Genomic DNA, 26,060 nt, shown 5'->3' on the forward strand with positions numbered 1-26,060 from the left:
ACTATCAAATCTACTCCAAGACCCTACCTACCAACCTATAAAAACAGATCCCACCACCTATCTGGAAAAAACCACCAAATCCAAAATAAAAGCCTCTCCTATCAGTGAAGAAATCCAGCTAAGAATCATCCCCAGAGAAAAATCATCCAGATGCCCCAAACTCTACGGTCTCCCCAAGATACACAAAGAAGGAACACCACTCAGACCAATAGTCAGCTCCATAGGCTCACCTCTACAAAATCTCGCTAAATTTCTCGCTAAGCAACTTCAGCCCTATGCAGAATCTATCGCTTCACACGTTACAAACTCCTTCCAGTTCATAGAAACAATAAAGAAGCAAAACCTACATCCCGATGACCTACTTGTGAGCTTCGATGTTGTATCTCTCTTCACACAAGTGCCCATTAATGAAGCCTTGACAGCCATTCAAAACAAATACAATCCCCCCGAATACATCCTGGACCTGACCAACCACTGCCTAACCAACACGTACTTCATCCACAATGGACAAAGATACAAACAGATAGAAGGAGCACCTATGGGATCACCCCTCTCACCGGTCATCGCAAATCTGTACATGGAACACTTTGAAACCAATGCTTTAGACAAGTCAGAACACAAACCCAAACTTTGGCTCAGATATGTTGATGACACCTTTGTAATTTGGCCACACGGGAAGGAAAAACTAGATAGCTTCCTCACACATCTCAACAGCCTACACCCCAAAATACAATTCACTATGGAAATAGAAGCCAACAACCAACTTCCCTTCCTTGACGTCCTAATCTACAAAAAACCTGATGGCTCCCTAGGACACACTATCTACCGGAAAAAAACACACACCAACCGCTACTTACATGCACAATCACACCACCACCCTGCACAAATAAACTCCGTAGCCAAGACTCTCATCTCCAGAACCAAACGCCTGGCTGACAAAGACCACTTGACAACTGAGTTACAGAATCTCTCAAATGTGTTAATCGCCAACGGATACCAGCAAAACAGGGTTACGAAGCTAATCCAAAAAGAAACACCCCCCAAAAACCAAGACACAGAAGAAAACAATGGCATGGCCCTCCTTCCTTATATCAAGGGCACTACAGATAAAATTAGCAAAATCCTCCATAAACACAATATCAAAACAGCCTTTTGCACCAACCAAAAAATAGCCAATATCCTCAGAAACCCAAAAGATAAAATCCAGTTAGAAAACCAAGGGGTCTATGAAATACCCTGCAAAGTCTGCCCAGCCACGTACATTGGACAAACAAACAGACGAATAAATGCACGTATCGCAGAACACAAGAATGCCGTCAAAAAAGAAGAAAAAACTTCCTCTCTTTACCAACACATGAAAGAAACAGGACACGAAATTAATTTTGCAGATTCCAAATTGCTCTTTAACATGGAACATCACCACAAGAGAATAATCATGGAAGCCATCGAGATAGAGAAACACCCTCACAACATGAACAAGCGTGACGACACGTCCCGCCTGCCAGACATCTGGAAATTAGCCCTCCCCACAAAAACCGACACCAGAACCAGAGGCACACAGAACGCCATCTCCAATCAACCACACCAGACCCAAACCCAGACCCTCTCCACAGATAAATTACAGACACCATCCAGTAGCCAAACCATAGTGGCACCTCCGGATGCTGCACCCCCCTGCAATCCCTACACAGATCTGGCTGGCACAGGGCACAAAACCACAGCTCGCCCCTATACACGAAGCCAAGCCAGAGCACAACTAAGTGCAGTACAGCCATCTTCTCAGAAAAACTCTTTACAAGGTCAAGAGGTCAAGACACGAAAGCTTTAGCAACTAATCCACACCTAATGACCCTCCTAAGTGGTACCCAGAATATCACTCAAGTAATCACTCAAGATATCCCTCAAGTAATTAATGAACAAAAGAAGAAAAGGCACATTAACCTAGGAACTTCCTCTCTGCCCAGAACGTTGGAGGCTATACACCACACCCCCTCAACAGTATTTATAGGAACTCAAACACTGAGATCCTGCTCTGTTCTAGTAACAAGAAGCCGAAAGCACCAGCCTGAAGATGACGAGTGAGACCTCGTCGAAACGTCGCCTAGACACCCCAACTCTTACACGGGAAGACACCCGAAGACACCAAAACCTACATTCCTGTACCCGTGAAAATCTACGAAAGCAAATATCTCACCTCTACGGGGAGGAAACCTTCCAGCTGACAAGAACCTACGAGAAACTAGAAATCCGAAGAGCCACCATCTTATGTGATCTCTTGTTCCTACGCAACTGCCGAGACAACAACTTAATTCCCACATGCTTCCAACTTAAATTCCACTCTAAAACCCCAGCTACCGAAAGGATCCTGAAACGAACTGAACTATCCCTAATCAGAAACGAACTACATAAGAAAAGATACCTACTAAACCAAACCAACAAAGATCTGCTCACTCTTCACCTCAAACTCTGTAACAAAATCCACCCTGCACTCTGGGACAAATGCAAACAACTAGCCGTTTGGAGAGCTGAAACAGAGTCCTCACATAAGACAGACATACACACCAACAAACTCCACAAACTAGAGAAACGCCAGAAGCCCAGCCACCCTCCACAACAACCCATGAAACAAACAGTACATAACATATCAGACAGGATCCTCACCTCAACTGAAACCAAAGTACTCTCCAAAGGTTTCAACTTTGCAGTCGCCCCGAGACGCATCCCCACGGAAAACATCATATGCGGAGTCGAAGCTAGCCTAACCAAAATCAACCCAGATGAAGCCAATAAAATCAGACTTGAAGTCACCAACATCCTCTGCTCCAGCAAACCACCCAGAAGCAATTTACACAAAGAAGAACAGAAAGCACTCACCAACCTGAGGAAAGACAACAACATAATCATTCTCCCAGCAGACAAAGGTAATGCCACTGTTGTGATGAACACATCGGACTACCAAGCAAAACTATCAAATCTACTCCAAGACCCTACCTACCAACCTATAAAAACAGATCCCACCACCTATCTGGAAAAAACCACCAAATCCAAAATAAAAGCCTCTCCTATCAGTGAAGAAATCCAGCTAAGAATCATCCCCAGAGAAAAATCATCCAGATGCCCCAAACTCTACGGTCTCCCCAAGATACACAAAGAAGGAACACCACTCAGACCAATAGTCAGCTCCATAGGCTCACCTCTACAAAATCTCGCTAAATTTCTCGCTAAGCAACTTCAGCCCTATGCAGAATCTATCGCTTCACACGTTACAAACTCCTTCCAGTTCATAGAAACAATAAAGAAGCAAAACCTACATCCCGATGACCTACTTGTGAGCTTCGATGTTGTATCTCTCTTCACACAAGTGCCCATTAATGAAGCCTTGACAGCCATTCAAAACAAATACAATCCCCCCGAATACATCCTGGACCTGACCAACCACTGCCTAACCAACACGTACTTCATCCACAATGGACAAAGATACAAACAGATAGAAGGAGCACCTATGGGATCACCCCTCTCACCAGTCATCGCAAATCTGTACATGGAACACTTTGAAACCAATGCTTTAGACAAGTCAGAACACAAACCCAAACTTTGGCTCAGATATGTTGATGACACCTTTGTAATTTGGCCACACGGGAAGGAAAAACTAGATAGCTTCCTCACACATCTCAACAGCCTACACCCCAAAATACAATTCACTATGGAAATAGAAGCCAACAACCAACTTCCCTTCCTTGACGTCCTAATCTACAAAAAACCTGATGGCTCCCTAGGACACACTATCTACCGGAAAAAAACACACACCAACCGCTACTTACATGCACAATCACACCACCACCCTGCACAAATAAACTCCGTAGCCAAGACTCTCATCTCCAGAACCAAACGCCTGGCTGACAAAGACCACTTGACAACTGAGTTACAGAATCTCTCAAATGTGTTAATCGCCAACGGATACCAGCAAAACAGGGTTACGAAGCTAATCCAAAAAGAAACACCCCCCAAAAACCAAGACACAGAAGAAAACAATGGCATGGCCCTCCTTCCTTATATCAAGGGCACTACAGATAAAATTAGCAAAATCCTCCATAAACACAATATCAAAACAGCCTTTTGCACCAACCAAAAAATAGCCAATATCCTCAGAAACCCAAAAGATAAAATCCAGTTAGAAAACCAAGGGGTCTATGAAATACCCTGCAAAGTCTGCCCAGCCACGTACATTGGACAAACAAACAGACGAATAAATGCACGTATCGCAGAACACAAGAATGCCGTCAAAAAAGAAGAAAAAACTTCCTCTCTTTACCAACACATGAAAGAAACAGGACACGAAATTAATTTTGCAGATTCCAAATTGCTCTTTAACATGGAACATCACCACAAGAGAATAATCATGGAAGCCATCGAGATAGAGAAACACCCTCACAACATGAACAAGCGTGACGACACGTCCCGCCTGCCAGACATCTGGAAATTAGCCCTCCCCACAAAAACCGACACCAGAACCAGAGGCACACAGAACGCCATCTCCAATCAACCACACCAGACCCAAACCCAGACCCTCTCCACAGATAAATTACAGACACCATCCAGTAGCCAAACCATAGTGGCACCTCCGGATGCTGCACCCCCCTGCAATCCCTACACAGATCTGGCTGGCACAGGGCACAAAACCACAGCTCGCCCCTATACACGAAGCCAAGCCAGAGCACAACTAAGTGCAGTACAGCCATCTTCTCAGAAAAACTCTTTACAAGGTCAAGAGGTCAAGACACGAAAGCTTTAGCAACTAATCCACACCTAATGACCCTCCTAAGTGGTACCCAGAATATCACTCAAGTAATCACTCAAGATATCCCTCAAGTAATTAATGAACAAAAGAAGAAAAGGCACATTAACCTAGGAACTTCCTCTCTGCCCAGAACGTTGGAGGCTATACACCACACCCCCTCAACAGTATTTATAGGAACTCAAACACTGAGATCCTGCTCTGTTCTAGTAACAAGAAGCCGAAAGCACCAGCCTGAAGATGACGAGTGAGACCTCGTCGAAACGTCGCCTAGACACCCCAACTCTTACACGGGAAGACACCCGAAGACACCAAAACCTACATTCCTGTACCCGTGAAAATCTACGAAAGCAAATATCTCACCTCTACGGGGAGGAAACCTTCCAGCTGACAAGAACCTACGAGAAACTAGAAATCCGAAGAGCCACCATCTTATGTGATCTCTTGTTCCTACGCAACTGCCGAGACAACAACTTAATTCCCACATGCTTCCAACTTAAATTCCACTCTAAAACCCCAGCTACCGAAAGGATCCTGAAACGAACTGAACTATCCCTAATCAGAAACGAACTACATAAGAAAAGATACCTACTAAACCAAACCAACAAAGATCTGCTCACTCTTCACCTCAAACTCTGTAACAAAATCCACCCTGCACTCTGGGACAAATGCAAACAACTAGCCGTTTGGAGAGCTGAAACAGAGTCCTCACATAAGACAGACATACACACCAACAAACTCCACAAACTAGAGAAACGCCAGAAGCCCAGCCACCCTCCACAACAACCCATGAAACAAACAGTACATAACATATCAGACAGGATCCTCACCTCAACTGAAACCAAAGTACTCTCCAAAGGTTTCAACTTTGCAGTCGCCCCGAGACGCATCCCCACGGAAAACATCATATGCGGAGTCGAAGCTAGCCTAACCAAAATCAACCCAGATGAAGCCAATAAAATCAGACTTGAAGTCACCAACATCCTCTGCTCCAGCAAACCACCCAGAAGCAATTTACACAAAGAAGAACAGAAAGCACTCACCAACCTGAGGAAAGACAACAACATAATCATTCTCCCAGCAGACAAAGGTAATGCCACTGTTGTGATGAACACATCGGACTACCAAGCAAAACTATCAAATCTACTCCAAGACCCTACCTACCAACCTATAAAAACAGATCCCACCACCTATCTGGAAAAAACCACCAAATCCAAAATAAAAGCCTCTCCTATCAGTGAAGAAATCCAGCTAAGAATCATCCCCAGAGAAAAATCATCCAGATGCCCCAAACTCTACGGTCTCCCCAAGATACACAAAGAAGGAACACCACTCAGACCAATAGTCAGCTCCATAGGCTCACCTCTACAAAATCTCGCTAAATTTCTCGCTAAGCAACTTCAGCCCTATGCAGAATCTATCGCTTCACACGTTACAAACTCCTTCCAGTTCATAGAAACAATAAAGAAGCAAAACCTACATCCCGATGACCTACTTGTGAGCTTCGATGTTGTATCTCTCTTCACACAAGTGCCCATTAATGAAGCCTTGACAGCCATTCAAAACAAATACAATCCCCCCGAATACATCCTGGACCTGACCAACCACTGCCTAACCAACACGTACTTCATCCACAATGGACAAAGATACAAACAGATAGAAGGAGCACCTATGGGATCACCCCTCTCACCGGTCATCGCAAATCTGTACATGGAACACTTTGAAACCAATGCTTTAGACAAGTCAGAACACAAACCCAAACTTTGGCTCAGATATGTTGATGACACCTTTGTAATTTGGCCACACGGGAAGGAAAAACTAGATAGCTTCCTCACACATCTCAACAGCCTACACCCCAAAATACAATTCACTATGGAAATAGAAGCCAACAACCAACTTCCCTTCCTTGACGTCCTAATCTACAAAAAACCTGATGGCTCCCTAGGACACACTATCTACCGGAAAAAAACACACACCAACCGCTACTTACATGCACAATCACACCACCACCCTGCACAAATAAACTCCGTAGCCAAGACTCTCATCTCCAGAACCAAACGCCTGGCTGACAAAGACCACTTGACAACTGAGTTACAGAATCTCTCAAATGTGTTAATCGCCAACGGATACCAGCAAAACAGGGTTACGAAGCTAATCCAAAAAGAAACACCCCCCAAAAACCAAGACACAGAAGAAAACAATGGCATGGCCCTCCTTCCTTATATCAAGGGCACTACAGATAAAATTAGCAAAATCCTCCATAAACACAATATCAAAACAGCCTTTTGCACCAACCAAAAAATAGCCAATATCCTCAGAAACCCAAAAGATAAAATCCAGTTAGAAAACCAAGGGGTCTATGAAATACCCTGCAAAGTCTGCCCAGCCACGTACATTGGACAAACAAACAGACGAATAAATGCACGTATCGCAGAACACAAGAATGCCGTCAAAAAAGAAGAAAAAACTTCCTCTCTTTACCAACACATGAAAGAAACAGGACACGAAATTAATTTTGCAGATTCCAAATTGCTCTTTAACATGGAACATCACCACAAGAGAATAATCATGGAAGCCATCGAGATAGAGAAACACCCTCACAACATGAACAAGCGTGACGACACGTCCCGCCTGCCAGACATCTGGAAATTAGCCCTCCCCACAAAAACCGACACCAGAACCAGAGGCACACAGAACGCCATCTCCAATCAACCACACCAGACCCAAACCCAGACCCTCTCCACAGATAAATTACAGACACCATCCAGTAGCCAAACCATAGTGGCACCTCCGGATGCTGCACCCCCCTGCAATCCCTACACAGATCTGGCTGGCACAGGGCACAAAACCACAGCTCGCCCCTATACACGAAGCCAAGCCAGAGCACAACTAAGTGCAGTACAGCCATCTTCTCAGAAAAACTCTTTACAAGGTCAAGAGGTCAAGACACGAAAGCTTTAGCAACTAATCCACACCTAATGACCCTCCTAAGTGGTACCCAGAATATCACTCAAGTAATCACTCAAGATATCCCTCAAGTAATTAATGAACAAAAGAAGAAAAGGCACATTAACCTAGGAACTTCCTCTCTGCCCAGAACGTTGGAGGCTATACACCACACCCCCTCAACAGTATTTATAGGAACTCAAACACTGAGATCCTGCTCTGTTCTAGTAACAAGAAGCCGAAAGCACCAGCCTGAAGATGACGAGTGAGACCTCGTCGAAACGTCGCCTAGACACCCCAACTCTTACACGGGAAGACACCCGAAGACACCAAAACCTATATATATATATATATATATATATATATATATATATATATATATATATATAAAATATGTGGCGCAATAATTTTTTTATTCTGAAAGTGTGGCCTGGAGGAAAATATTTGAGAACCACTGCTCTATCCTTTCTCCCACACTGCTCAGAGCAGCATACAAGGTTCAACCTCTGATCATTGTCTGCTCAATAACAACCCTATGAGACCCCAGACTTATAGCTCGGTCGGTAGAGCATGAGACTCTTAATCTCAGGGTCAGGGGTTCAAGCCCCACATTGGGCAAAAGATCCTTGCATCGCGGGAGGTTGGACTAGATGCCCCTTGTGGTCTTTTCCAACTCTACTATTCTATGATTCTGTGACATGGGTTAAAATCAATTGAGGGAGATCGATTGGCTAAAGGCTATCTGGGGCGCTTTATAGCTAAGTCAGGATTCCAACCTGGGTCTCCTCAATTTGAAACCAACTCTCTGACCACAGCACTAGCTCTCTGGCAGAACTCTCCTGCTCCAGACTACGATGCCTTTCGTTAAAACGTATAGCAAGGGATTAAAAAATTAAAAACCACAAGCAGCTTCTCTGCATTGTGGCTACATTTGAGCAATTATTCAAGGAATTTCACTCCTCAAGTATTTAGGAAAACCTCATCCATCTGCTGTTTCTTTTCTTAAAGAAAAGGGATGTCTAGCATGAGAAGAGAGCTCTTCCACCCAACCAGCTATGCCTAGAATCACAAGGATACAATTTTAAGCTGCAGCATACGGCCAGGAACCACCTGCTAAGTTTTCGTGTATGCTGTTTACAGTGATTAGGAAGAAAGTGCTGCATTTTTCTACCATCCACACTCCTTAGGATTACCTCATCCTTCCTACAGCCTTCTGTTGCCTTTGCATTTCCAACACACACACACACACACCCTGCCATCAAGCTATAACACCTTCCCAAATACTGCTAGGCCTCAGAAACTCCAGGATCTTAAATTCTGCAGGCATCGCTGAACACCAGCCTTCCCCAGCTGAGTACCTTCCAGATGTTGGAGTAAATGTATAAGAAAACTCACGCCCCAAGGCTTAAAGTAAAACACTGTGGACGATCCCAACACCGGCCTGTAGAGAAGGGTGGCAGGGTGCTCAAGAGAGTCTCTCACACAAAAACATTCCTTGCCCAACTGCTGCACAATAGCCTTGCCATGTTGCCATTTGTGCCTTACCATCTGGTAGTTTTTATTATATTGTTATTATATATCTATTTTTACACACACCCCACTCTTTTTTCCTGGTCAGAACTCAAGGTGGCTCACAGATCAAAATAAGAACAGCTAAAAATGGATAGCTAGCTAGGTAGGTAAGTACAGTGCTTTTTTCTGGGGGGACCAAGGGGTACGCATAACCCTAAACATTTTGTGAATCTTTGTACCTTTGTCCATTTACTGTATTTATTTTCCCCGATCTGAACTATAAAATGGTGATTTTCTTGACTCAAAATGAGAGTACCCCTAACCTTTTTTTTAGGGGAAAAATACACTGGGTAGGTAGGTAGATTAGATAGATAGATGATAGATAGATAGATAGATAGATAGATAGATAGATAGATAGATAGATAGATAGATATAGATGATAGATAGATAGATAGATAGATAGATAGATAGATGATAGATAGATAGATAGATAGATAGATAGATAGATAGATAGATAGATAGATAGATAGATAGATGATAGATAGAGAGATAGATATAGATAGATGATAGATAGATAGATAGATAGATGATAGATAGAGAGAGAGAGAGAGAGAGAGATGAGAGAGAGAGAGAGAGAGAGAGAGAGAGAGAGAGAGAGAGAGAGAGAGAGAGAGATGATAGATAGATTTTTTTGGAGGGGTATGCTCAATACTTGGACCCCGCTTCTAATTCCTGGATCCATCACACATTCTGGATTCATCACAGATTGCTGGAATAGCCAAGCCAGACTGGTAATCACCTGGGAGAGGAGCCATTAAGAAGACAAAAGGAAGGTAGCGACCCATTAAGAAACCTATGGAGAGGGCCTTTGTGCCAGATGGCAAGTGAGTAGGGTCTACCCAGAGTTAGTTAGAAGAACAAAAGCCAGGGTTTAGGGTTTAGAGTTTGCAAGAATGTGACCTTGAGGGAGGAGGTTGCAGTCTGTTAAAGTCAGCAAGCTACAGAAAGTCAGAGCCATTGCTGGGGCCAGTTTGAATCCAGGGCTGCAGCTATGGGAGAAACAAGACCCTCTTGGGGTGACAATGCTGTGAAGCCCTCCACTGTAGGATCAGGTTGCATATATGTGTAAATAAACTATATAGCATAAAGACACCAGAGTTTCTGATTCAGACCCTGAATAGAGATATTGGATTCTCGTCTCGTTACATATGCTAAAGCTTTTTGGTCATCTGCATACTATCCCTTGCTTTTTCCTGTAGGACTAATTGCAGCCGTTAACTGTCATCAACAGGTTTGCCATACCCATTGAGTCAATCACCCATCTCCAACTACCCTTCTGAGAAAAACCCTATCCCACCCTCCCACTATATATAAGGGTCTGATGACTTCTGTTTCAGTGTATCTGAAGAAGTGTGCATGCACACGAACGCTTATGCCCAGAACAAACTTAGCTGATCTATAAGGTGCTACTGGACAATTTTTTTTTCTTCAAGAAGAAATGACCATTCAAGGAGACTTTGCCTGTTTCATTGGCATTCGGGACACCCTGGGAGTGAAGAGGGCTTTCCTGCAAAGTCAATGGGAACAGAAGTCACAGAGAGAGAGAGAGAGAGCCAACTTCCATTAGGGCAGCCACTGACAAAAAAGAGGACAAGAGGGAGATGCAGATTTACATAACATTTGAATGTGCTGATTTAGATGCATAGGTGTCAATTAAGGAATGAGTATGATGGTTTGAATAGAAACACAGTACATCTCACCATGGCAGAGACTGGGTGACCAGTGTAATGGTTTGATCTGCTGTCCAGGTGCTCACTGGGTCTGACTCTGAATCTGTGAGAGTCAGGGGAAGAGTCTGTGAGTTTTACACAGCAGCATGTGTAGAGGGGTTCTGGATTTCTCCTTCCCATTGCAAGAGGGACAGTCTTGGCAGAAGCAAGCAGAGAAGGGATGGAATGAATCTTCTCATCCGAAGGCCAGGATAAACATCCGGGACTATATAAAGCTCTTCTTCAGGGAAAGAGCCATGGCGGCAAATGTCTCTTTGCTTACTCCCCAGTCCCTGTTTATCTCCCAGCCCACATTTTAGGGACGTGATGCCTTGTGATCTCTTGTGCTTTGCCTGGCTCTATCCCCCACCCGGCTCCAGCCTTTGCCAGCCCAAAGAACTTTAGAGGAGCAACAAGATGAAAACTCTCCTGCCGGGAGATGACGCTCAGAGGGATGAAAGGCTCCTAAATTGACACCTCTGAACACTAACAGTTAGTTGGACAATGGCGGATTCGCTTAAGCCAGGCAATGCACACTTGCGGGGTCTGACGTACTAAGGGGGAACTTTCAGTCACGTAAGAGCATAAGAACATAGGAAGATCCTGATGGAGACACAGGCCACCCAAAGCCAGGAGACCCTGGTGGGCAGACAGAGCTAACCCAACAAAGGAAACAGAAGAAGCTGCCTTGAACCTTGTGAGACCATTGATCCATCCATCCAGATATTGTCTACACTGACTGGTAGCAGATCTCCAGGGTTTTAGACAAGGGGCATTCCTTGGCCTACCAGAGGATGCTGGAGAAGGGATCTTTATCATTATGGACTCACAGCTGTCCATGGAGGTGCAGGTCAATTCTATGTCCAGGACAGCCGTCTAACAGCTCCATCTGGTAGGCAGGCTGAGACCCTACCTGACCACGGACTAGAAGAAGAAGAAGAAGAAGAGTTTGGATTTGATATCCCGCCTTTCACTCCCTTTAAGGAGTCTCAAAGCGGCTAACATTCTCCTTTCCCTTCCTCCCCCACAACAAACACTCTGTGAGGTGAGTGAGGCTGAGAGACTTCAGAGAAGTGTGACTAGCCCACGGTCACCCAGCAGCTGCATGTGGAGGAGCGGAGACGCAAACCCGGTTCCCTAGATTACGAGACTACCGCTCTTAACCACTACACCATACTACCTCTCCAGAGTGGTGCATGCCCTGGCTATCTCCTACTTAGACTACTGCAATGTGCTCTACATGGGGCTACCTTTGAAGGTGACCCAGAAACTACAATTAATCCAGAATGCGGCAGCTAGACTGGTGACTGGGAGCAGCTGCTAAGACCATATAACACCAGTCCTGAAAGTCCTACATTGGCTCCCAGTACGTTTCCAAGCACAAATAAAAACATCATTCCAAAACAAAATTATTGATATGCATAGACCAAGTTCGTAAAGGAGAGGAAAAATTAATGTAAGATTGTTCAGGGGCCAAAGTAACTAATATATATAACACAATGACAAGTTCAAAATATATTAAAGGATGTCGCGTTGTGGTGTAGGGAAGTCACAAAAATAGAATGAGATAGACACAGAATGGAAAACGGGAATTTTATCAATGTAATAATCTACACTGTATATTCTGTATACCTTAGAGCACATATTCCATGTTATAAAATTAAATGAAATAACGATAAAAAAAGAAAATATAGTCCCATCAAACTTAGTACTCATGAATGTGAATAATAGCTCTATACATCCTTATCCTATCCTAATACATTATAAATATTGTATTGCACATAGTCTGTTCTTTTTCCTGAATTTTTTAGTTCTTTTTACATACTCTTTTTAGTCTCCATTTTTCAACTGCATCTACCTGTCTTTCTCTATCTTTGATCAGCACTGCTAAGTTTGCGTAATCAAAAAATTGCAAAAGCAATTCAGATGCAAATCATCACCATCAAGTTTATTTATACATTGCTTCCCCTCAAAATTATGTTCAAAGCAGCACACAAGAATGGCAAGGAAATCATCAATATAGAGGTACTAGAAAAGTTTCAGAATATCAAACACATTTCTTAAATATAAATTTTATACCCACATTAGTGAGCTAGAAAAAACAAAAACAAAAAACCATTAACCCAGACCTTTGAAAATGCTTAAAACAACAACATATTTTAGGGGTGTTCTTTTCTACTACAAACTACGTTTTAATACATTTTGGGTACCAATTATGGTGCCTGCATCCCTAAATCAGTTTTTGTTTGGAAAAGCCATGGAGAAAATCTCGCTCTCTCCCCCCCCCCCCAGCATTTTACATTGGCAGAGACAAAAAGGCCCCCAAAGGCAGAAATCAATAGACAGAAACCTGCTTTCCTATCTGTATGTAGTGTTTCTTTATATTTAAGATTGAGATTGATTCAACAAAAAATGATGTTCCAGGTATATTTGACTCCATGGTGCTTTTAAAAGAGAGAATTGGCTAGATGCTGATAACACCTCCAAGAAGAGTATGATGTGGACATGCCCTGCGGTGTCTTCTCTATGGTCAGAAACTGTTCACATTAACTTTGTTTTGGAAAAAGCTTTGTTGTCCGCAGATGTTCACGTACTTTTAAATCATATCCCTGCAGAGACTTGGATGGTGAAGGTGGATCCTGCAAGCTCTTAGGGTTGCAAAGAGCCTTATGGCTTTGGTCAACTAACTTTTGCTCAGAGTAGACCCCTTGAAATGAATGGCCATGGCTAATTTAGACGTAATAATTTCAGTGGGTCCACTGGGTAATTTCTCCTTCCCACCTCGAAATACACTCAGAGTAGACCCACTAACATTGTTACTAGGTCTTAATTCACACTCATTGCCTTGTCTATATTTGAACATGGCACCATGGTTAAAACATCTGCAGTGGCTGCCCATCTGCTACCAATCCTGGTTCAAGATCCTTGTATTACTTTACAACCTATGCCCAGAGGACTTTAAGGACCACCTTAACCATTATACACAGGTGGCGCTGTGGGTTAAACCACAGAGCCTAGGGCTTGCCAATCAGAAGGTCAGTGGTTCGAATCTCCATGACAGGGTGAGCTCCCGTTGCTCGGTCCCAGCTCCTGCCAACCTAGCAGTTCACAAGTACGTCAAAGTGCAAGTAGATAAATAGGTACCGCTCTGGCGGGAAGGTAAACGGTGTTTCCGTGCACTGCTCTGGTTTGTCAGAAGCGGCTGAGTCCTGCTGGCCACATGACTCCCTCAGCCAATAAAGCGAGATGAGCGCCGCAACCCCAGAGTCGGTCACGACTGGACCTAATGGTCAGGGGTCCCTTTACCTTTACCTTTAAACCATTATATCCCAGCTCTATCACTGCGATCATCTGCAAGAGCACTGTTGGTGGTCCCCTGAGTTGGCAAAGCTCTTCTGTGATTTAGTTGTGATTCCTGAATTGCAGGGGTTTGGAGTAAATGGTCAACGCTACAATTCTATGATCTAACAGTAACAAGAAGCTGAGTCTTTAGTGTCATCATCCTGCACCTACAGCAATAGAAATTCCGCAGGTGCCTTCTGTTTGAACCTTTAAATATCTGCTTTTTAAAAAATTATATGCCACGAAACTTAGGCAGCAATTAAGAAAACATCTTTCTATATTCATTGATGATCTCGGAGTCTAAACTTTCTCATGGTCTTTATTGTATATACAGTGGTACCTCGGGTTACAGATGCTTCAGGTTACAGACTCCGCTAACCCATAAATAGTACCTCGGGTTAAGAACTTTGCTTCAGGATGAGAACGGAAATCGTGCAGCAGTGGCGCAGTGGCAGCAGCAGGAGGCCCCACTAGCTAAAGTGGTGCTACAGGTTAAGAACAGTTTCAGGTTAAGAACAGACCTCCGGAACGAATTAAGTTCTTAACCCGAGGTACCACTGTAGATGCTGTCATAAACTGCTTTGATTTTTTTTTAAAAAAAAATCATGAATAGCAGTATACAAATATTTTTACAAATAAATAATAATTTGACCACAGGATAAGGTGAAATAAGACATATGAAATATAATGCACCATTTGATGTTGAAACCATCCATTTACACATCAGAGAAGTACTCTTGACAGGACTCAAGTGAGGACATAGAGGACTTTTTCTCAGCACCCGGGTGAGACACATTTTCTTCAGCAAAGCAGGATTTTCAGAACCCTTCTTTGGAGACAAGTGATTATCCATAAAAGCTGACCACGTGGAAATATCCTGACCTCAGAAGCTGGAGGTTAAGCTGTCCTCTCGGTCAGACTGACACAAGTTACTGGGGGGGGGGGATTCAGACTCAGTGCTTTGCCTTGGGCAGCAGAAAATTCATCTCAGGTCTTGACAGACACTTCAATAAGTCTTGTTATCAACTGGAGACGCAGCTTGGGAGTAAAGGAAAGCTCACAGCCTACCTGCAGTTTCTCCTCTTCCCTCGCCCATTATTCCTTTTTAAAAATGCTTTGTTCCCATCTAGAGATGGGCGCGTGTGGAGTGAGATAAGCTGAATCTCACTGAATGGACATGTCGTTCCAAGGGCTAGAGAAGACCAGGAGCCTTCATCAGCTGTGATCAGCTTTCAGTGGTTGCCGCCGTCAGCCCTTAGAAGAATCAGCGGGGCTGAAAATGGCCTTCACCTTTCCAGATGAGTGCAGATTAGACCACCTTTCAAGCTTTCAAGTATCTTCCTCTGCTTCTCAGTAAGCTTTTATACGTCCGTTTTGTCAAACAGCGTGTTAATCTGTACTCTCTTTCCACAAATGAAAAGAGGAGAGGACCAGGCAGGTCAAGCATCTTCATACATCAGGCAACACATGATTTGTATGGTTTCGCAACAGGAATTTCTCTTTTCTTGTGTGGGGGGGGGGACTAAACACAACCATTTTCCTCCCAGTTTCTTTTCTTCCAGAAATTAAAGAAAGGATCAAGTGCATCCAGTTTATACACCCATTTTTGCAAAATAGGTAGGACAACAGGTGTCATCATTTGGGCGACCTCCCAAAGTTTTAACATCCATATTTCAATTATCAGCAGTGTGTGTGTGTGTGTGTGTGTGTGTGTGTGTGTGTGTGTAAGAGAGAGAGAGAGAGAGAGAGAGAGCGCTTAGGAAACTTGCAGCTTCTTCTTTTTTAAAACTTTTTTTATTCAAAATTAAAACAAAACATATTATCCAGAAACATCTCATCCTTATTTTTTTCCCATTTTTCCTCCCTCCCCCCACCCTCCCCCCACAAAACCCACCCGCCCCCACCCCCTGGCTTCCCTCAGTCCCAGTCTTTGATTTCTCTAAGAATGCTGTTCTCTGCATCTTACACAGTTGTAGAGATCCTCAGACTATTTAGCTGATTATCATCAATAAAAAAGTTTGGGAATGTTTATTCAAAGCCAGCCAAGGAGTCCAGTTCGCTTTGTTGCGTCTTCAAATACTTTGCAAAGGGTTCTGATTCATCTTTAAAGTCACAGTTATCCTTGTCCCATAGCTTATATGTCAGTTTTGCCAATTCTGCATAGTCCATTGTAGTGGTTGGGAGTTACTCGTGCGTAATCCTGCTCCGTTTGAGCATTAGTTTGCCTGGTTAAACCCTCCGGACTGCACAGCCCATCTCAGCGTGGCTGCCCTTAGTCACTCGTAGAATCTGTCTGTGGGCGTTTCTTAAAGTGTTGCCAACATAAGAGTTGTTTGACGCCCAATCGTCTCCGCCTCTCACTGCGCGGGAGTCTCCTGCGCAGGGTGGGCGTGGGCAGCGGGGTGCCTGGGCTCTCCTCACTAACTTCCAACGAAGAGTCCTGGAGCCCCTGCACCTCCCTGTCCCGTTGCTCTCCTGGATCCCTGGTGTTACACTTATTCCCTTCCCCTTCTTCCCAGCTGAGTCTCCCCCTAGCGCTGGGACCTTCTCCTGCAGAATCAGAGACCCTCTCCTTCTCCCGTGCCTCTGATGTCAGTTCCCTGACATCCATCAATTTTTCTTGCCATGATTCTTTAGTTGGGGTTTCTTCAGTCTTCCATCCTTGTGCTATTAGAACTCTCATGGCGTTGGAAACTTGCAGCTTTTGTTACATCTGAGGAACCATTTTATCGAAGAACTTCAATAAAACAATGGACACTCCTAAAGACAGCCCCACTCAAAGTATCAGCTTGAGTCTGCCTTGAACACCGTTCTAGAATTATTTCCTCGTTAGGCAAGACTATCCCATATAGTCACATGTCTCAGAGAACAGCTGCAGGTGCAAATAACTGTTTTACAATTTGTGTGTGTGTGTGTTGTGTGTGTGTGTGTGTGTGTCGTCATCCCCCAAGAATCCTGGGGAAAGTAGTTTGATGAGATTGCTGATCATTTTGCTAGAGTTCCCAGCCATCCTACAGTTCCCCTGTAGGGGAGAAAGGGCAATAGGAAATAGACCACTTTTGTTCTGCAGTGTGCCTATGTCCATATACATCTAACTTTTTCATTTCTCTTTTTGCTGTGAGCATTTCATTCATGGTGTGTGTGTGTGTGTGTGTGTGTGTGTGTGTGCCTTTAGCCATTCACAAAAAATCAGGCTCACAGGAAGGGCAAAGTCCCCAAGCACAACTTGAACTCATTTAGAATGCAAAGTTTCACTGTGCTTTCTCTCTCTCTTCCTTCCTTCCTTTTTTTTATCCCTCTGGACTTCCTTTCCCTCTGTCTTGCAGCTATTCATTACAATGGCTGACACAATTGCTTTCTTACTAGGATGCCCAATGTGTGTAAGTGAAATAAACAACTGTCGGGCATGGCAGAGAACTCTCTCTTCAGCTTTTTTCTCTTTTTTAAGCCAGAATAAAAACTTCCAAAGCTACAACCCAATTTTGGAATTTGCTAGGAAAAGAAAAGAGTTGGTGAGAGGGGAAGAAAGGATAAGATCAGGGCTTTCTTTCAATCTCTCAGGTGGGCGCCATTGCCATTATAAGAGAGCAAGGAAGGTGGTCATGGTGAGTTCCGGTACTTCTTTTTCTAGAAAAATAGCACGGGATAAGATCAAAAAAATGTCCTTATTTTATTTACAATAACTTGGGGTGGTTTACAAGAGTAGCACTGCTACACACAGAGAGAGGGGGGGGGAGAGGAAAATATAAACCAGCAAAGAAAACCAATGAATTAAAAAAGACAAAATGAAAAACCTTGACAGCAGCACCAGGAAATAATTTAAACAGAGTTTGGACATTAAATTTAAAACAGGCTTCCTCAACCTGGGCCCTCCAGATGTTTTTGGCCTACAACTCCCATGATCCCTAGCTAGCAGGACCAGTGGTCAGGGATGATGGGAATTGTAGTCACAAAACATCTGGAGGGCCGAGGTTGAGGAAGCCTGGTTTAAAAGGTCTGGGAGGAGGAGGTTTTTACCTGACACTGCAAAGACCATATGTTGGGTAACTCTCTGTAGAGGATTTCATTAAACTGTGGAACTCTCTCCCACAGGAGGCAACCTAGATGGCTTCAGAAGAAGGTTAGACTACTCGCCACAAAGCCTGTGCTGTCTCTCCACACTTGGAGACAGCAATCCTTCTGGATACCAGTTGCTGGAAACCACAGGAAGGAGAGAGGGCTCCTGTGAAAATAACTTACAAAAATGTATCATACTAAAAGGAACCAGTTGCCAAAATAAATGCAATATGTCAAAACAGCAAACAAACAAAAATGCATTTGGGGGGAGAAAATCATGCTAAAATGCTCACTAATTTTCATGCGGATTTCTTAAACGCACGCAAATTTCTGCAGAAATGTGGAGAACTGGATTTAGGATTTGAAATAGAGAACCAAAATGGGCATATGTATTTCTATAACTGACCTTCAGTTTCAGTTTCTTCCCTATCATCCTTCCGAATCTTCATTTTCCATCACTCCAAGTTGAAATTGGTACATAAGACTCCTCTAATTACTATTTGCAGCTCCCTCTCTTTGCTCTCTCTCTCTCGTTCTCTTTAATTATATCTCGTTGCTTCCTGGTTCCATCTTGGAAGCAGCAATGGGATTATCCAACCACCCTGGGAGAGAAAAGGCAGAGGGGAAACATGATTCTAACTGCCTTTGCCAGCTAATTTATGGACTTAAAAAAAGCAGAAGCAGCAAAAACTTTTGGACGCTTAACTAAATTGAAGCATTTCAGGTTCATTTAACCCTAATCCACCAGAAAAGAAAGCCAGACCTCTCAATTTTCCGCTGGGTAGTGGCTGTTAAGTGGTGTTTAGAGAATTTATTGCTGATCTAAGCACTTCTCCCAGGCTGTAACTCAGAGGGAAGCAATGTTAAAGGGTGCTCCAAAGGGCCCAAACCCCAATTCTTTGGGGCGGGGTCTGAGATCTTCAGAAAGTTCCATGTCTATAGATATAGATGCATTACCGTATTTTTCACTCTATAACACGCATCTGACCATAACACGCACATAGTTTTGAGAGGAGGAAAACAAGAAAAAAAATATTCTAAATGAAACAGTGGATGTATGATTTTTGTGGTTCATGCTGCGGCCATGGCCATGTGATCTGGCGGTGAGTTTGGGGTAGCCCAATGCAAAAATCCTGAGGATCCATGTGGATCCATGCTTTGTAACCATGTTTTTGCACCATTGTGGCCCCAGGCAACAGTGGGTGCGTGATTTTTTTGGTGCAGGCTGTAACCATGGATCCTCTGCTCACGACTGCAGCAGATCCCCCTGTCATCTGTAGGCATTCACTCCATAACACGCACAGACATGTCCCCTTACTTTCTAGGAGGAAAAAAGTGAGTGTTATGGTGCAAAAAATACGGTAATTTGTTCACATGAAGTTGGTAGGTAGTCTACAATTAACAGGACAATCCTGGCCAGTGTAGTGTAGGGTGCTGGACTAGGAAATGGGAGGCCAGAATTCAAATTCCCACTTGGCCATGGACTCTTCACTGTCTCTCAGCTTAACCTACCTCAGAGGGTTGTTGCGAGGATTCAGGGAAAGAGCCATGCGTGCCACCTCAAGATCTTCAGAGAAAAGGTAGGATCTAAATATAAAAGCAAATAAGCATAAATGAAACGCTCCTAAGGAAGTCCTATTGAATTCAGTGGGGCTTATTCCCAGTTTAGTAGTAGAACTGCAGCCTACGTCATTCAGAGTAGACCCACTGTGATCCATGGGTTCGAATTAGTCATGACCATGAATTCCAGTGGGTTGACTCTGATTTAGTTGGATACAACCCCACATGTTTATGCAGATTCATGTTGTAGGCCTTCATAAAGCTATCAATGCCCCTGTCTGGGAGCACTGAACTCAATGTGACCTACTTCCGAGTAGACACTGCTACTGTGCTGTTCATCAGTTAACAATCCTGTCCTATCTTCCCTCAGGTCAAGTCTGGGCCATGCAAAGTCTGCACAGAGGTGTTAGGCCTTGAAGAGCATGGGTCAAGCAAGATTAGTGCAGAAGTCCAGTCTAAGGCTCGTCCACAGTTATGTTTGTCCCATGGCTGGAAAGCAGGGGTCTGAGAAGTTTTCCATTTGCCCCATGCTTTCTAGCCATGGGCCTGAGAAGTTTTGCCTTTACCCTGCCACTTCCCCCATGAAAACCCATTTAATGCTAAATCAGAACAAGCAGCAATTTGTGAAAAACCCAATTGCCATTTGTTCCAATTCACTGGGGGAAAGCAGTGGGGTAATTGGAAGTGTGGATGAGCACTAGGGTTATTCCAGAAGTCCCATCTAAATAGCGGTCAGCCTGGCAAAGGAGTGCTGAACAGGACCCTGGAGAGCTCCCTGTGAGCCAGGTTAACCAAAAGTCTTCAAGAGACAGGTAGGGCCTCAACACCATCTTTTTTCTTGGGTTTTAATAACACCGCAAGGCCAAATGGAGAGGCCTCATATTGCAGTGTAATACTTCTCAATAACAATCATTCATAAAGTCTTGGGAGAGCTTCCACAAAATGGACAGCATTTAACCCCTGAAAGACAGCCCCTCAAAGGCACAAGCCATTCAGTTTGTGGAATATATGTTCCTTCTCATCTGTGTATCTCAAACCACACCACATTATCAACAAAGGCCCTCCTCTATCTGTCCAATCCATATTGAATGAATTACTCCAAAGAACACAGTGTCCTGTTAAATCTCAAAAAGATCAACTGCTTTCATCCATCCCTGCTCATGAAAGGTCTGGAAGTCTCTCAGAAAAATACTCGGGCTATGTATTAGATCCAACTAAATCCCGGATCCTGAACTGAATTGGGCTGGTGCCTGTTAACATATTATAATAATATATGGCTGTGGAACTGGGGTTATTGGTTTGTTTTGCTTTCGTTTCATTTTATAACGAATTTGTATTTTTATGTTGTGAACCGCCCTGTGATTTTTGGATGAAGGGTGGTATACAAATTTAATACATGATGGTGATGACTTGGCCAAATTAGGTTGAAGCAGCCCCCTTTCCCCCCTTTACCTAAGAGTAAGCCCTGTTGCACTCAATGATCTTACTCTGTGCTTTTTTCCTGCGGGTACTCAAGGGTACACAGTGCCGGCACCCTTTTTCTAGAAGGAAAAAACTGGTTAAAAGTGCGGCACACACTGCAACAACTTCATGATGAGTACCGACACCCTTTTTTTCTAGAAAAAAGCACTGATCATACTTCTGAGTAGACCTGCACAGGATTGCTCTGTTGCAAATGGGTGAGAGGATGACACTTTCTGCCCTTGCAATTGTTGAATAATTGGGAGACAGGAAGCCTTGCAGAATTACAAACCATCTATTGCGTTTGCCCATTCTTTGGGGATATGGTTATATTGGGGGAGAGAAAGCGTTAATAGGTTGACCAATAAGAAAGCCCGGAGGCGGAGCCTACCTGATTTTAAAGCTCAGCCCAGAGGTTTTGATAGTTAGTGAGGTTGGTTCTTTGGGGTGGGGAAGATAGAGGAGTCAGAGTGAGTTAGAGACAGGGACAAGACTGAGTGGGAATAGAGTGACAGCGTTTCAAATATATTTTAAAACTTGTTTGTGTTTGAAATAAACTTTAATCTTCATTGTTAACTCAAGACTCAGTACTTCACTGGGGAGCCCTGAGTCCCCCCCCCACACACACACATACACAAAATTGGTGGCAGCGGAAGATTAAAGTAGTGGTGTATAGGTCAATAGTTCATGAAACGACCGGGGACTCTGTACGAACACCACACCATCCAACAATTTGCAAACCATCCAACAATTTCTCAGTGGCTCCCTCCTCCCACCCACCCTCCTGCTTTATACCTGCATCAGGATGAACCTTTTTGACAGCTCAGGTGCTTGCCTGAAATTCAGCTCTTTGCTTGGCAGACTCCTGTAAAAATCCCCAGCTAATCCCATTTCCCCTTCTGCCCCGATGCAGAAGTACCACATAGGAGGGCATGTCTTGGGGGTGGGATAAAGAGTAAATGGTCCCACAGCTCACTGACAGATACTATAAAAACATGGAAGTTTCCCCTGGAGACTTTAGAAAGGAAGACACCGTCTGATGAGAAAATAAATGAAAAGACGATTGTACAGCAGGTGCATTTTTTTTAAAAAAGCAGGAAACCCTGTTTCTGTAGCCATGTCCAGATTTTGTCTCTGTCCATAATAATGAAATAAGTTTGCAAATACAATTTTTTAAAAGGCTCTGCGGGCTTCTTCTTTTTTATGCTTTTGTGAAGTATTGTCAGAGGTCATTACTGCTTTCCACTAGGAGCCTGTTCAGGTGTGGGGGATTTCAGGCCTAGGGGATTAAGGCGGACCTCCATGCCTCTCTGACTGGCCCTCTGAACTCTTCCCAGGCCAGCCCCTCCACTGCCCTCGCATTGCATCCTGAGTGCTTTTGCCTGGCTGAAACGTGTCCTTGAGGTCATGCCCTTCGCTTCTTAGGATGGAGGGTGGTTAGAGGTGTGTGACAGTAGAAACTCACCCACTGTACAAAGCCAACATTTGTACCTGTTGCTCTTCCCATGCTTGCTTCTGGCCCTGTGTACCACAGACAGGTGGACTTTGGAAAGCTGCCCAGAAGAGAATATGAACCTTCCCTACCCTTTATGGGGGACAGACAGAGAAACAGAAGTGCTGGCGAGTTTTGTTTTTTAAAATCCCCACTCCCAGAGCTGAGGTTTTCTGTGGATGTTCAGAAGACCCAAATGCCTTTTTTCTTGGTGTGGGGGAACACCTAAGGATAATGTGTTTGAGTGTGTGCAATGTATTTTCCCTTTTCAAAAAAGACATTTAACTGTTCCTGTTATGCCTATCAGCGTGGTTGCTCAAGATCGAACAGGCAAGATCCCCACTGGTCTTTTCAAAGGCTTTATTATTGGTGCAAAAACATTTACAGTGCAGAACATCTCAATTCCATGTCTTGCTCAGTCACTAGCAGAATCTGGGAGTGGGTGGTCCTTAAACTTTCCCCAGCAGAGTAGTCTCTTGACCCCCATCCGACGCCTCCCCTCTCTGCGCGTGAACCGACTGTGCAGAGAGGGCGTGGCTAAAGGGGGACCTGCCTCCCCCCCACTTTGCTCATGCACTGTGTCTTGGCTCTCTATTGCATCCTCCAAGCCCTGCATCCCTTCCCCACTAGAGGTGGGGCTTCCCTCCTCCGCGGATGAAGTGCTGCTTCTCACCATCTTTGGAGGCTCCCTGTAACCCAGCTGCCCTTCCACCTCTCGCCTCTGAGCTGATGGCAGTTCCCTGGCAGCTCCAGAAAGTGCAGGGCCTCTGAGAATGGATTCTGCTTTTCAAAACCCCTAGCCAGCATGACCAATGGTCAGAGATGATGGGAACTGTAGTCCAGAAACATCTAGCGAGCTCCACTTTGCCTACCTCCCCCCTGTTCTAACCACTACACCCCAGTACAGGCAAGCCAACCGTATTCCTGCCTCCCAATGGCTGGGTTTCCTTACCCATGCAAGCTGCTACATAGAAATTAATATATGCCACTCACATTGGCAGGATCCATTCCTTTGGCTTCCATGATCATTTGTTTTAATCCCGCATGGCGCTGTCTAGACGCCCTTGGCATAGCCTGATTCCTTCCAGCATGTGTTTGGTTTGGGTCATGCCAGTTAAAATAAAAGCGGTTACCTTATTATCCAAACAACTCTTAATTGTTAAAGTGCAGCGGTGATAGCAAGCCTGAAAAATATTGACTTGAATTCTTTTCCCTGTTTTTAAAAGGATTAAAAGGCTCAGATGAACTTGACCACTCATCCATTTTAAGAATAAGAGACTTAGCACCAAGCTTAAACCTTATTTTCAAACCCTCCAGGTGGCTTTAGACAAACCCCCAAACCAGGGCATCTGTTCTCCAACTCAGGACCCTGAAAACTGGCAGCTTTCCCCCATTGGCTAGGGGCTTTGTGGCCCGGTCAAAAAAACAAAAGCTGTGCTTCTAGATCTGACCAATCCCGAGGCTTTATACTGCTAACCAATCACAGGGGCTCAAGGAGGCCATCCCTCTTTTCTGCAGCAACTTCCATTAAACAAATGTCCCCCAACTGTGTAAATAAGAGTGGCGGCAGCGGCAGGGATGTGTTTCCTTTCCAAAACGCTGCCAAATATTCAAATGTCATTGGCTAGCTCTGTGCCGAAACACCTGAGGGGAAAAGGTTTAACACGGCAAGCCCGGAATTTTGCATTATTGGTGCTGAGCTTTATGAGATGATGGACCTTTGGGCTGTGTAGCAACAGAGGCTGCTCTCCTTCAATTTGTCCCCAGCTGCAACAAATGTCACAGCCTTAAAAAAAAACTCCAAATGAGGCTCGTTGTCACTGCAGGCTGCTGTTAAGTTCACGGCCAAACTAAATTTTAGAGACTCTGCAAGTCCTGGCAGACTTCTTTTCCATTGCATCTTTATCTATTGACTCCCACCCCACCCCCCAGGGCTTATGAGCTCATTAGTGGCTGTAAACTTTAACGGTTACCTATATTTGTTTCAGCGGAGTTCTAATGTAGTATACTGCCTTGGTGTTTTATGCTTTAGGGTAGATAAAAAGAAAGCACTTCTTCAATCAGTGCATAGTCAAAATAAAAAAAAATTCCTTCCAGTAGCACCTTAAAGACCAACTAAGTTAGTTCTTGGTATGAGCTTTCCTGTGCATGCACACTTCTTCAGATACACTGAAACAGAAGTTGCCAGATCCTTCTATATAGTGAGAAGGTGGAGAGGGGTATTACTCAGAAGGGTGGTGGGAATGGGAGATTGGCAGGTCGTTAAGAGTCGTCAACAGGCTCATCTCAGCTACTTGCCAATCTCCCATTCCCACCACCCTTCTGAGTAATACCCCTCCCCACCTTCTCACTATATAGAAGGATCTGGCAACTTCTGTTTCAGTGTATCTGAAGAAGTGTGCATGCACACAAAAGCTCATACCAAGAACTAACTTAGTTGGTCTTTAAGGTGCTACTGGAAGGAATTTTTTTATTTTGACTATGGCAGACCAACACGGCTACCTATCTGTAAGTGCATAGTCAAGTTATGGAACTTGCTCCCACAGCAGACCATGATAGCCACCAACTTGGAGGCTTTTAGAAGAGGATGAGATAAATTCATGGAAGAGAGGGCCATCATTGGCTACTAGCCACAATGGCTCTGCTCTGCCTCCACAGCTGGGGGAAGAAATGCTTCTGAATACCAGTTGCTGGAAACCACAGTAGGAAAGAGGTCTCTGGTGCGCATGTTCTGCTTCTTGGGTTCCTGTGGGTCTCTGGTTGGCCACTGCGAGAACAGGATGCTAGATATGTTCATATATAAAATAAATATGTGCTCTGAGAAAGCATCTGCGAGAACAGGATGCTAGATTAGATGGGCCCTTGAATAATCCAGCTGGTTATTCTATGATGGTATAGACATATGCTCATGAATAAAATAAATACAGTGGTGCCTCGGGTTACAGACGCTTCAGGTTACAGACTCCGCTAACCCAGAAATAGTACCTCAGGTAAAGAACTTTGCATCAGGATGAGAACAGAAATCATGTGGTGGCAGCGGGAGGCCCCATTAGCTAAAATGGTACCTCAGGTTCAGAACAGTTTCAGGATAAGAACAGACCTCCAGAACGAATTAAGTTCTTAACCC

This window comes from Podarcis bocagei (genome assembly GCF_964188305.1).
Source record: "Podarcis bocagei genome assembly, chromosome: 9".
Taxonomy (NCBI): Eukaryota; Metazoa; Chordata; class Lepidosauria; order Squamata; family Lacertidae; genus Podarcis; species Podarcis bocagei.